Source organism: Taudactylus pleione, unplaced genomic scaffold (genome assembly GCF_031769625.1).
Source record: "Taudactylus pleione unplaced genomic scaffold, aTauple2 ptg000612l, whole genome shotgun sequence".
NCBI classification, from domain to species: Eukaryota; Metazoa; Chordata; class Amphibia; order Anura; family Myobatrachidae; genus Taudactylus; species Taudactylus pleione.
In genome coordinates, this window is record NW_028285014.1 from 1,067,150 (window position 1) to 1,079,167 (window position 12,018).

The 12,018-nt window shown below is 33.8% G+C and overlaps 3 non-coding genes across 3 annotated transcripts; all 3 read left to right on the top strand.

The window, feature by feature from the left end:
• Positions 1-2,173: 2,173 nt before the first annotated feature.
• Positions 2,174-2,282, top strand: TRNAL-CAA (transfer RNA leucine (anticodon CAA)). Its single transcript has 2 exons — positions 2,174-2,211; positions 2,237-2,282. It is a non-coding gene; the product is annotated as a tRNA-Leu (tRNA).
• Positions 2,283-5,632: 3,350 nt separating this feature from the next.
• On the top strand, positions 5,633-5,741 carry TRNAL-CAA (transfer RNA leucine (anticodon CAA)). Its single transcript has 2 exons — positions 5,633-5,670; positions 5,696-5,741. It is a non-coding gene; the product is annotated as a tRNA-Leu (tRNA).
• A 5,656-nt stretch (positions 5,742-11,397) lies between these two features.
• TRNAL-CAA (transfer RNA leucine (anticodon CAA)) lies at positions 11,398-11,506 on the top strand. The gene is made up of 2 exons: positions 11,398-11,435; positions 11,461-11,506. It is a non-coding gene; the product is annotated as a tRNA-Leu (tRNA).
• Positions 11,507-12,018: the final 512 nt, after the last annotated feature.

The following is a 12,018-nucleotide window of genomic DNA, read 5'->3' on the forward strand; positions in this document are numbered from 1 at the left end:
TTTTAGACTCAAAATGACCGACATTGAGAAGTATGCTCAGGACATCCACAGTCTTTCAATCTTTCCTCTCCCAGACATTGATATCTTGATCCCATTTATTTCTAAGCAATGTGAAGTGCAATGATTGAATGAATTAAAGGGCATAGAAACTGTTAAAGACCTAAGAATAGATAGATTTTCCCATCTACATTCCAATCAAGATCAAAATACATTAGAGATTAAATGAATTAAATTATTCTTAAATGATAGAGACACTATGATTAGTTTTAAAATTCAAAAGTTCAGTTCATGTAGAAATTTTCTATTGAAATAATGTATTACATAGAAACAGAATTTGATGGTAGATAAGAACCACTTGGCCCACGTAGTCTGCTCCTTTTCATGTATCCTTCAGGCAACTTCAACCCTATTTGCTCCTTACATTTCTCTTAAGGATATTCTTATGCCTATCCCAAGCGTGTTTAAATTGTTTCACCATTTAGCTTCAACAACATCGGATGGGAGGCTTTTCTATTTATCAACTACCCTTCTGTGAAGTAATTTTTCTTCAAATTTCCTCTAAGTCTACCTCCCTCCAGTTTCAGTGCATGTCCTCGTGTTCTTGTACATCTCTTCCTATGAAGAATAAGTATCGTTTGCACAACATTCTTTTAGTATTCAGTAATCTAAACATAAAACACAAGAATAATTGGCATCGAAAGTATTTTAAGGCTCTTAGACTTTACATATAACGTGATATACAATTTACTTCTAAGACAAACTAATCTGTTCTGCTAGGATGAAGACCTTAGTAAAGGGTGGCAACAGTGATTTTGAAGGATAACACTTTAGCTTGAGCCATTTTTCCTAAATAATGTTATTTAAGGAACAACTTTTAGCGGAAATGCATTAATATAAGATCTGGATTTAATGACCCCTTTTCCAACAAGTCCAAATTATGTGTCAAAATCACAATCAAAAATATAAATAGTAAAATGATAAACCCTAACAGGCAGCAGGTTTGAACATACTGATGTTCTTGTCAGAATGGCCAGGTGGTCTAAGGCGCCAGACTCAAGATTCTACTCTTCCAGTTAATGGGAATTCTGGTCTCTGTAAAGAGGCATGGGTTCAAATCCCACTTCTGACAATATTTTCATGCTGTTTGGTTATGTTTTAGACTCAAAATGACCGACATTGAAAAGTATGCTCTGGACATCCACAGTCTTTCAATCTTTCCTCTCCCAGACATTGATATCTTGATCCCATTTATTTCTAAGCCATGTGAAGTGCAATGATTGAATGAATAAAAGGGCATAGAAACTGTTAAACACCTAAGAATTGATCAATTTTCCCATCTACATTCCAATCAAGATCAAATTACATTAGAGTTAAATTAATTAAATTATTCTTAAATGATAAAGACACTATGATTAGTTTTAAAATTCTAAAGTTCAGTTAATGTAGAAATTGGCTTTTGAAATAATATATTACATAGAAACAGATTTTGATGGCAGATAAGAACCACTTGGCCCATGTAGTCTGCTCCTTTTCATGTATCCTTTTGGCAACTTCAACCCTATTTGCTCCTAACATTTCTCTTAAGGATATTCTTATGCCTATCCCAAGCATGTTTAAATTGTTTCACCATCTAGCTTCAACAACATCGGATGGGAGGCTTTTCTATTTATCAACTACCCTTTCTGTGAAGTAATTTTTCTTCAAATTTCCTCTAAGTCTACCTCCCTCCAGTTTCAGTGCATGTCCTCGTGTTCTTGTACATCTCTTCCTTTGAAGAATAAATATTGTTTGCACAACATTCTTTTAGTGTTCAGTAATCTAAACATAAAACAGAAGAATAATTAGCATTGAAAGTATTTTAAGGCTCTTAGACTTTACATATAACGTGATATACAATTTACTTCTAAGACAAACTAATCTGTTCTGCTAGGATGAAGACCTTAGTAAAGGGTGGCAACAGTAATTTTGAAGGATAACACTTTAGCTTGAGCCATTTTTCCTAAATAATGTTACTTAAGAAACAGCTTTTAGAGGAAATGCATTAATCTAAGATCTTGATTTAATGACCCCTTTTTCAACAAGTCCAAATTATTTGTCAAAATCACAATCAAAAATATAAATAGTAAAATAATAAACCCTAATAGGCAGCAGGATTGGACATACTGATGTGCTTGTCAGGATGGCCGAGCGGTCTAAGGCGCCAGACTCAAGATTTTACTCTTCTGGTTAATGGGAATTCTGGTCTCTATAAAGAGGCGTGAGTTCAAATCCCACTTCTGACAATATTTTCTTGCTCTTTGCTTATGTTTTAGACTCAAAATGACAGACATTGAGAAGTATGCTTAGGACGTCCACAGTCTTTCAATCTTTCCTCTCCCAGACATTGATATCTTGATCCCATTTATTTCCTTGCAATGTGAAGCGCAATGATTGTATGAATTAAAGGGCATAGAAGCTGTTAAAGACATAAGAATTGATCAATTTTCCCATCTACACTCCAATCAAGATCAAATTACATTAGAGTTAAATTAATTAAATTATTCTTAAATGATAAAGACAATATGATTAGTTTTAAAATTCTAAAGTTCAGTTAATGTAGAAATTGGTTATTGAAATAATATATTTCATAGAAACAGAATTTGATGGCAGATAAGAACCACTTGGCCCACGTAGTCTGCTCCTTTTCATGTATCCTTCAGGCAACTTCAACCCTATTTGCTCCATACATTTCTCTTAAGGATATTCTTATGCCTTTCCCATGAGTGTTTAAATTGTTTCACCATTTAGCTTCAATAACATCGGATGGGAGGCGTTTCTATTTATCAACTACCCTTTCTGTGAAGTAATTTTTCTTCAAATTTCCTCTAAGTCTACCTCCCTCCAGTTTCAGTGCATGTCCTCGTGTTCTTGCACATCTCTTCCTATGAAGAATAAGTATTGTTTGCACAACATTCTTTTAGTATTCAGTAATATTAACATAAAACACAAGAATAATTTGCATCGAAAGTATTTTAAGGCTCTTAGACTTTACATATAATGTGATATACAATTTACTTCTAAGACAAACTAATCTGTTCTGCTAGGATGAAGACCTTAGTAAAGGGTGGCAACAGTAATTTTGAAGGATAACACTTTAGCTTGAGCCCTTTTTCCTAAATAATGTTATTTAGGAAACAGCTTTTAGAGGAAATGCATTAATCTAAGATCTTGATTTTATGACCTCTTTTTCAACAAGTCCAAATTATTTGTCAAAATCACAATCAAAAATATAAATAGTAAAATGATAAACCCTAACAGGCAGCAGGTTTGGACATACTGATGTGGTTATCAGGATGGCCGAGCGGACTAAGGCGCCAGACTCAAGATTCTACTCTTCCAGTTAATGGGAATTCTGGTCTCTGTAAAGAGGCGTGGGTTCAAATCCCTCTTCTGACAATATTTTCTTGCTGTTTGGTTATGTTTTAGACTCAAAATGACGGACATTGAGAAGTATGCTCAGGACATCCACAGTCTTTCAATCTTTCCTCTCCCAGACATTGATATCTTGATCCCATTTATTTCTAAGCAATGTGAAGTGCAATGATTGAATGAATTAAAGGGCATAGAAACTGTTAAAGACCTAAGAATAGATAGATTTTCCCATCTACATTCCAATCAAGATCAAAATACATTAGAGATTAAATTAATTAAATTATTCTTAAATGATAAAGACACTATGATTAGTTTTAAAATTCAAAAGTTCAGTTCATGTAGAAATTTTCTATTAAAATAATGTATTACATAGAAACAGAATTTGATGGTAGATAAGAACCACTTGGCCCACGTAGTCTGCTCCTTTTCATGTATCCTTCAGGCAACTTCAACCCTATTTGCTCCTTACATTTCTCTTAAGGATATTCTTATGCCTATCCCAAGCGTGTTTAAATTGTTTCACCATTTAGCTTCAACAACATCGGATGGGAGGCTTTTCTATTTATCAACTACCCTTCTGTGAAGTAATTTTTCTTCAAATTTCCTCTAAGTCTACCTCCCTCCAGTTTCAGTGCATGTCCTCGTGTTCTTGTACATCTCTTCCTATGAAGAATAAGTATCGTTTGCACAACATTCTTTTAGTATTCAGTAATATTAACATAAAACACAAGAATAATTTGCATCGAAAGTATTTTAAGGCTCTTAGACTTTACATATAACGTGATATACAATTTACTTCTAAGACAAACTAATCTGTTCAGCTAGGATGAAGACCTTAGTAAAGGGTGGCAACAGTGATTTTGAAGGATAACACTTTAGCTTGAGCCATTTTTCCTAAATAATGTTATTTAAGGAACAACTTTTAGCGGAAATGCATTAATATAAGATCTGGATTTAATGACCCCTTTTCCAACAAGTCCAAATTATGTGTCAAAATCACAATCAAAAATATAAATAGTAAAATGATAAACACTAACAGGCAGCAGGTTTGAACATACTGATGTTCTTGTCAGAATGGCCAGGTGGTCTAAGGCGCCAGACTCAAGATTCTACTCTTCCAGTTAATGGGAATTCTGGTCTCTGTAAAGAGGCATGGGTTCAAATCCCACTTCTGACAATATTTTCATGCTGTTTGGTTATGTTTTAGACTCAAAATGACCGACATTGAAAAGTATGCTCTGGACATCCACAGTCTTTCAATCTTTCCTCTCCCAGACATTGATATCTTGATCCCATTTATTTCTAAGCCATGTGAAGTGCAATGATTGAATGAATAAAAGGGCATAGAAACTGTTAAACACCTAAGAATTGATCAATTTTCCCATCTACATTCCAATCAAGATCAAATTACATTAGAGTTAAATTAATTAAATTATTCTTAAATGATAAAGACACTATGATTAGTTTTAAAATTCTAAAGTTCAGTTAATGTAGAAATTGGCTTTTGAAATAATATATTACATAGAAACAGAATTTGATGGCAGATAAGAACCACTTGGCCCTCGTAGTCTGCTCCTTTTCATGTATCCTTTTGGCAACTTCAACCCTATTTGCTCCTTACATTTCTCTTAAGGATATTCTTATGCCTATCCCAAGCATGTTTAAATTGTTTCACCATTTAGCTTCAACAACATCGGATGGGAGGCTTTTCTATTTATCAACTACCCTTTCTGTGAAGTAATTTTTCTTCAAATTTCCTCTAAGTCTACCTCCCTCCAGTTTCAGTGCATGTCCTCGTGTTCTTGTACATCTCTTCCTTTGAAGAATAAATATTGTTTGCACAACATTCTTTTAGTGTTCAGTAATCTAAACATAAAACAGAAGAATAATTAGCATTGAAAGTATTTTAAGGCTCTTAGACTTTACATATAACGTGATATACAATTTACTTCTAAGACAAACTAATCTGTTCTGCTAGGATGAAGACCTTAGTAAAGGGTGGCAACAGTAATTTTGAAGGATAACACTTTAGCTTGAGCCATTTTTCCTAAATAATGTTATTTAAGAAACAGCTTTTAGAGGAAATGCATTAATCTAAGATCTTGATTTAATGACCCCTTTTTCAACAAGTCCAAATTATTTGTCAAAATCACAATCAAATATATAAATAGTAAAATGATAAACCCTAATAGGCAGCAGGTTTGGACATACTGATGTGCTTGTCAGGATGGCCGAGCGGTCTAAGGCGCCAGACTCAAGATTTTACTATTCTGGTTAATGGGAATTCTGGTCTCTATAAAGAGGCGTGAGTTCAAATCCCACTTCTGACAATATTTTCATGCTCTTTGGTTATGTTTTAGACTCAAAATGACAGACATTGAGAAGTATGCTCAGGACGTCCACAGTCTTTCAATCTTTCCTCTCCCAGACATTGATATCTTGATCCCATTTATTTCCATTCAATGTGAAGCACAATGATTGTATGAATTAAAGGGCATAGAAGCTGTTAAAGACATAAGAATTGATCAATTTTCCCATCTACACTCCAATCAAGATCAAATTACATTAGAGTTAAATTAATTAAATTATTCTTAAATGATAAAGACAATATGATTAGTTTTAAAATTCTAAAGTTCAGTTAATGTAGAAATTGGCTATTGAAATAATATATTTCATAGAAACAGAATTTGATGGCAGATAAGAACCACTTGGCCCACGTAGTCTGCTCCTTTTCATGTATCCTTCAGGCAACTTCAACCCTATTTCCTCCATACATTTCTCTTATGGATATTCTTATGCCTATCCCATGAGTGTTTAAATTGTTTCACCATTTAGCTTCAACAACATCGGATGGGAGGCTTTTCTATTTATCAACTACCCTTTCTGTGAAGTAATTTTTCTTCAAATTTCCTCTAAGTCTACCTCCCTCCAGTTTCAGTGCATGTCCTCGTGTTCTTGCACATCTCTTCCTATGAAGAATAAGTATTGTTTGCACAACATTCTTTTAGTATTCAGTAATCTAAACATAAAACACAAGAATAATTGGCATTGAAAGTATTTTAAGGCACTTAGACTTTACATATAACGTGATATACAATTTACTTCTAAGACAAACTAATCTGTTCTGCTAGGATGAAGACCTTAGTAAAGGGTGGCAACAGTAATTTTGAAGGATAACACTTTAGCTTGAGCCCTTTTTCCTAAATAATGTTATTTAGGAAACAGCTTTTAGAGGAAATGCATTAATCTAAGATCTTGATTTTATGACCTCTTTTTCAACAAGTCCAAATTATTTGTCAAAATCACAATCAAAAATATAAATAGTAAAATGATAAACCCTAACAGGCAGCAGGTTTGGACATACTGATGTGGTTGTCAGGATGGCCGAGCGGACTAAGGCGCCAGACTCAAGATTCTACTCTTCCAGTTAATGGGAATTCTGGTCTCTGTAAAGAGGCGTGGGTTCAAATCCCTCTTCTGACAATATTTTCTTGCTGTTTGGTTATGTTTTAGACTCAAAATGACCGACATTGAGAAGTATGCTCAGGACATCCACAGTCTTTCAATCTTTCCTCTCCCAGACATTGATATCTTGATCCCATTTATTTCTAAGCAATGTGAAGTGCAATGATTGAATGAATTAAAGGGCATAGAAACTGTTAAAGACCTAAGAATAGATAGATTTTCCCATCTACATTCCAATCAAGATCAAAATACATTAGAGATTAAATTAATTAAATTATTCTTAAATGATAAAGACACTATGATTAGTTTTAAATTTCAAAAGTTCAGTTCATGTAGAAATTTTCTATTGAAATAATGTATTACATAGAAACAGAATTTGATGGTAGATAAGAACCACTTGGCCCACGTAGTCTGCTCCTTTTCATGTATCCTTCAGGCAACTTCAACCCTATTTGCTCCTTACATTTCTCTTAAGGATATTCTTATGCCTATCCCAAGCGTGTTTAAATTGTTTCACCATTTAGCTTCAACAACATCGGATGGGAGGCTTTTCTATTTATCAACTACCCTTCTGTGAAGTAATTTTTCTTCAAATTTCCTCTAAGTTTACCTCCCTCCAGTTTCAGTGCATGTCCTCGTGTTCTTGTACATCTCTTCCTATGAAGAATAAGTATCGTTTGCACAACATTCTTTTAGTATTCAGTAATCTAAACATAAAACACAAGAATAATTGGCATCGAAAGTATTTTAAGACTCTTAGACTTTACATATAACGTGATATACAATTTACTTCTAAGACAAACTAATCTGTTCTGCTAGGATGAAGACCTTAGTAAAGGGTGGCAACAGTGATTTTGAAGGATAACACTTTAGCTTGAGCCATTTTTCCTAAATAATGTTATTTAAGGAACAACTTTTAGCGGAAATGCATTAATATAAGATCTGGATTTAATGACCCCTTTTCCAACAAGTCCAAATTATGTGTCAAAATCACAATCAAAAATATAAATAGTAAAATGATAAACCCTAACAGGCAGCAGGTTTGAACATACTGATGTTCTTGTCAGAATGGCCAGGTGGTCTAAGGCGCCAGACTCAAAATTCTACTCTTCCAGTTAATGGGAATTCTGGTCTCTGTAAAGAGGCATGGGTTCAAATCCCACTTCTGACAATATTTTCATGCTGTTTGGTTATGTTTTAGACTCAAAATGACCGACATTGAAAAGTATGCTCTGGACATCCACAGTCTTTCAATCTTTCCTCTCCCAGACATTGATATCTTGATCCCATTTATTTCTAAGCCATGTGAAGTGCAATGATTGAATGAATAAAAGGGCATAGAAACTGTTAAACACCTAAGAATTTATCAATTTTCCCATCTACATTCCAATCAAGATCAAATTACATTAGAGTTAAATTAATTAAATTATTCTTAAATGATAAAGACAATATGATTAGTTTTAAAATTCTAAAGTTCAGTTAATGTAGAAATTGGCTATTGAAATAATATATTTCATAGAAACAGAATTTGATGGCAGATAAGAACCACTTGGCCCACGTAGTCTGCTCCTTTTCATGTATCCTTCAGGCAACTTCAACCCTATTTGCTCCATACATTTCTCTTATGGAAATTCTTATGCCTATCCCATGAGTGTTTAAATTGTTTCACCATTTAGCTTCAACAACATCGGATGGGAGGCTTTTCTATTTATCAACTACCCTTTCTGTGAAGTAATTTTTCTTCAAATTTCCTCTAAGTCTACCTCCCTCCAGTTTCAGTGCATGTCCTCGTGTTCTTGCACATCTTTTCCTATGAAGAATAAGTATTGTTTGCACAACATTCTTTTAGTATTCAGTAATCTAAACATAAAACACAAGAATAATTGGCATTGAAAGTATTTTAAGGCACTTAGACTTTACATATAACGTGATATACAATTTACTTCTAAGACAAACTAATCTGTTCTGCTAGGATGAAGACCTTAGTAAAGGGTGGCAACAGTAATTTTGAAGGATAACACTTTAGCTGGAGCCCTTTTTCCTAAATAATGTTATTTAGGAAACAGCTTTTAGAGGAAATGCATTAATCTAAGATCTTGATTTTATGACCTCTTTTTCAACAAGTCCAAATTATTTGTCAAAATCACAATCAAAAATATAAATAGTAAAATGATAAACCCTAACAGGCAGCAGGTTTGGACATACTGATGTGGTTGTCAGGATGGCCGAGCGGACTAAGGCGCCAGACTCAAGATTCTACTCTTCCAGTTAATGGGAATTCTGGTCTCTGTAAAGAGGCGTGGGTTCAAATCCCTCTTCTGACAATATTTTCTTGCTGTTTGGTTATGTTTTAGACTCAAAATGACCGACATTGAGAAGTATGCTCAGGACATCCACAGTCTTTCAATCTTTCCTCTCCCAGACATTGATATCTTGATCCCATTTATTTCTAAGCAATGTGAAGTGCAATGATTGAATGAATTAAAGGGCATAGAAACTGTTAAAGACCTAAGAATAGATAGATTTTCCCATCTACATTCCAATCAAGATCAAAATACATTAGAGATTAAATTAATTAAATTATTCTTAAATGATAAAGACACTATGATTAGTTTTAAATTTCAAAAGTTCAGTTCATGTAGAAATTTTCTATTGAAATAATGTATTACATAGAAACAGAATTTGATGGTAGATAAGAACCACTTGGCCCACGTAGTCTGCTCCTTTTCATGTATCCTTCAGGCAACTTCAACCCTATTTGCTCCTTACATTTCTCTTAAGGATATTCTTATGCCTATCCCAAGCGTGTTTAAATTGTTTCACCATTTAGCTTCAACAACATCGGATGGGAGGCTTTTCTATTTATCAACTACCCTTCTGTGAAGTAATTTTTCTTCAAATTTCCTCTAAGTTTACCTCCCTCCAGTTTCAGTGCATGTCCTCGTGTTCTTGTACATCTCTTCCTATGAAGAATAAGTATCGTTTGCACAACATTCTTTTAGTATTCAGTAATCTAAACATAAAACACAAGAATAATTGGCATCGAAAGTATTTTAAGACTCTTAGACTTTACATATAACGTGATATACAATTTACTTCTAAGACAAACTAATCTGTTCTGCTAGGATGAAGACCTTAGTAAAGGGTGGCAACAGTGATTTTGAAGGATAACACTTTAGCTTGAGCCATTTTTCCTAAATAATGTTATTTAAGGAACAACTTTTAGCGGAAATGCATTAATATAAGATCTGGATTTAATGACCCCTTTTACAACAAGTCCAAATTATGTGTCAAAATCACAATCAAAAATATAAATAGTAAAATGATAAACCCTAACAGGCAGCAGGTTTGAGCATACTGATGTTCTTGTCAGAATGGCCAGGTGGTCTAAGGCGCCAGACTCAAAATTCTACTCTTCCAGTTAATGGGAATTCTGGTCTCTGTAAAGAGGCATGGGTTCAAATCCCACTTCTGACAATATTTTCATGCTGTTTGGTTATGTTTTAGACTCAAAATGACCGACATTGAAAAGTATGCTCTGGACATCCACAGTCTTTCAATCTTTCCTCTCCCAGACATTGATATCTTGATCCCATTTATTTCTAAGCCATGTGAAGTGCAATTATTGAATGAATAAAAGGGCATAGAAACTGTTAAAGACCTAAGAATTTATCAATTTTCCCATCTACATTCCAATCAAGATCAAATTACATTAGAGTTAAATTAATTAAATTATTCTTCAATGATAAAGACACTATGATTAGTTTTAAAATTCTAAAGTTCAGTTAATGTAGAAATTGGCTTTTGAAATAATATATTACATAGAAACAGAATTTGATGGCAGATAAGAACCACTTGGCCCACGTAGTCTGCTCCTTTTCATGTATCCTTTTGGCAACTTCAACCCTATTTGCTCCTTACATTTCTCTTAAGGATATTCTTATGCCTATCCCAGGCATGTTTAAATTGTTTCACCATTTAGCTTCAACAACATCGGATGGGAGGCTTTTCTCTTTATCAACTACCCTTTCTGTGAAGTAATTTTTCTTCAAATTTCCTCTAAGTCTACCTCCCTCCAGTTTCAGTGCATGTCCTCGTGTTCTTGTACATCTCTTCCTTTGAAGAATAAATATTGTTTGCACAACATTCTTTTAGTGTTCAGTATTCTAAACATAAAACAGAAGAATAATTAGCGTTGAAAGTATTTTAAGGCTCTTAGACTTTACATATAACGTGATATACAATTTACTTCTAAGACAAACTAATCTGTTCTGCTAGGATGAAGACCTTAGTAAAGGGTGGCAACAGTAATTTTGAAGGATAACACTTTAGCTTGAGCCATTTTTCCTAAATAATGTTATTTAAGAAACAGCTTTTAGAGGAAATGCATTAATCTAAGATCTTGATTTAATGACCCCTTTTTCAACAAGTCCAAATTATTTGTCAAAATCACAATCAAAAATATAAATAGTAAAATGATAAACCCTAATAGGCAGCAGGTTTGGACATACTGATGTGCTTGTCAGGATGGCCGAGCGGTCTAAGGCGCCAGACTCAAGATTTTACTCTTCTGGTTAATGGGAATTCTGGTCTCTATAAAGAGGCGTGAGTTCAAATCCCACTTCTGACAATATTTTCTTGCTCTTTGGTTATGTTTTAGACTCAAAATGACAGACATTGAGAAGTATGCTCAGGACGTCCACAGTCTTTCAATCTTTCCTCTCCCAGACATTGATATCTTGATCCCATTTATTTCCTTGCAATGTGAAGCGCAATGATTGTATGAATTAAAGGGCATAGAAGCTGTTAAAGACAAAATAATTGATCAATTTTCCCATCTACACTCCAATCAAGATCAAATTACATTAGAGTTAAATTAATTAAATTATTCTTAAATGATAAAGACAATATGATTAGTTTTAAAATTCTAAAGTTCAGTTAATGTAGAAATTGGCTATTGAAATAATATATTTCATAGAAACAGAATTTGATGGCAGATTAGAACCACTTGGCCCACGTAGTCTGCTCCTTTTCATGTATCCTTCAGGCAACTTCAACCCTATTTGCTCCATACATTTTTCTTAAGGATATTCTTATGCCTATCCCATGAGTGTTTAAATTGTTTCACCATTTAGCTTCAAC